Consider the following 2,328-nt stretch of genomic DNA (forward strand, 5'->3'; position numbering starts at 1 on the left):
AACGCCAGCTCGTGCAAGCACTCGTTCTACCGAACCTCCACTATTGTGATGTGATTCAACAAGGCATGAGTAGTGAAAACAAAAGACGGCTAGAGCTAACCATGAATGCCTGTGAGCGTTACACCTGCAACATTCGCCGATATGATCATGTTAGTGCTTCATACTCCGAGCTAGGGTGGCTGCGGCCGGACAAATTGCGTGACTACCACACTCTATGTCTACTCCACCGACTCCTCATCGCGCAAGCACCCCAGTACCTTGCTTAAGAGATTAAAAACCTGTCATGTCATCATAATCGAAACACGAGGTCACTCTTATTTGGTATCCTAACTGTGCCCACTCACAAAACAAAAACTTTCGCAAACTCCTTCTCAGTTGCCGCTGTCCGCCTCTGGAACAAACTGCCCCTTACCTTGCGCAAAATTCGATCTCCTGCTGCTTTTAAGAAGAAGTTGAAGCATTTCCTACTATCATCCTCACAAAGTTCTCCACAAAATTAATGTACAAGGACAATCCCCTCATCTGTCAAATAGCAAAGCTAGCGTCTCCTATCTTGCTCCTGAGATGCCTTCCTCTTCATCTTTCTCTATTAGCCACGCAATCTTCTTACCTTATATTTCCTTAATTATGTTTCATCATGTCTCTATTCTTCTCCTCCCTTCACCATGAGTCTCCCTCATACTCCCTGCTGCCGGCACTCCTATCTAAAATCTGTCTCTTCAATAATGTCTAATTATAACAGTACTTGTGACCTAAGAATATAAACTCTATATGTATGTATTTTTCCAGGTGTACCTTTCAAATTGTTTATTTCACTTTTTGTACTAGATGTAGTTTAACATGCCTACTAAAACATATGAATGTAAAATAAGTAGAATGCCTGGTTAGATGTAAGAGAGGGCCTGATGGCCCTAATCTTGCCAGGTTAAATAAATAAATAAATAAATAAATATAACTCACGATTTTAATTAATCTCTTAGACCTGCTTTGTAACGTACAAATATTAACGTCTCTTTAACAGGGCAGACTTTATGATGTGTAGAAATAGTAATCTAAGTAATTTTACCACAGTCACTTCCGTTTCCCTGGGTGTGTAACGTTTAGCATGGATTACAATGTCTTTCAGTCAATAGTGGCATCCTGGCATTGAGCAGTAACATCTGCACACTCTACTCAGCTACATTAACATCATCTGTAGCCCTTTCCTTGGCTACTGGTATTGGGCTTGTGTCTTTCCTGTTTTCTTAGATTTGTATTCAGTATAAAGATGCACAGTTTTTTAGAAAAGCTTGCTTTGCTATTCGAAATCTCCGTTTCATATACTCCAATTCGGATATTGTCAGTTTTTATGCTGCCTAAATAGCAACTTTTGTCTACCACCTATAGTGCTTCATCTCCTTATCTAATTCTATCAGCAACATCTGATTTAATTGGTGTACATCCCTGTTTATTTTTGAACCATCGTATTGACCAACTAATGTAACGTAATAACTTAGATTTCCATTGTTTCTTTGTTATTTCCCACTCTTCCAATACCCCTAAATTTTCGCCCTTTCCTTTCTTTTGACCATATAGTTCCTGAATTCTCGTTTGTTCTGCCTCGAAAGCCTTTTTAATGTAGTACTTTATTCTCAAAAATAGTTTATTTCTGTTATTTACGATTCTTTGATGTTGTCTCTATCTAATTTTTTTCTTATTTATGTAATCCATGCTATTGTTCACTTCTTATTCCAGAAATACTGGGATATTTGTTTCGTTAGTCTGTCCTCGTTAATTTGGTAGAGGTGTCCAAGAAAGCTGAACTTGATTCGCAGCTGCTTCCGATATTTTATGTATGTTTTGCTAAATCCCCTCACTACTCCTCTCTTTCTCTGTAGATTCTTTATTGAATCCATTACTTTTTAGCACTCCATCTCCAAAATACCTATATTCTGTCTGATTATAGTTCATCATAAAGCGTTCGCATGCCTATCAACATTCTCATTTAATCAATGTGGTTCAGTGTACCATCTTATTTTTCGTTCTAAACATTCTTTGTTGAAGCAGGTTTTTGGGGTAGATTGAAGTATTTATTGAAAAAAGAGGGTGATGTAGAAGAGAGGTGGTGTAATTGCCGCAGTGGACAAGAAATTAAAGCTATCGTTATAGATAATCATACTGTAATCATCGGAGCCTCTAATCATCCAGCAGTCAGTTGGGATGATTACAGTTTTCTTAGTGATGAACGTGACAAGATATAATGAGAAACATTAGAAAATGACTTCTCCGAGAACTATCTAGAACAGGTTGTTCGAAACCCCATTCATGATGGAAATATACTGAATGTAA

The sequence above is a fragment of the Schistocerca piceifrons genome, chromosome 7, assembly GCF_021461385.2.
Source record: "Schistocerca piceifrons isolate TAMUIC-IGC-003096 chromosome 7, iqSchPice1.1, whole genome shotgun sequence".
NCBI classification, from domain to species: domain Eukaryota; kingdom Metazoa; phylum Arthropoda; class Insecta; order Orthoptera; family Acrididae; genus Schistocerca; species Schistocerca piceifrons.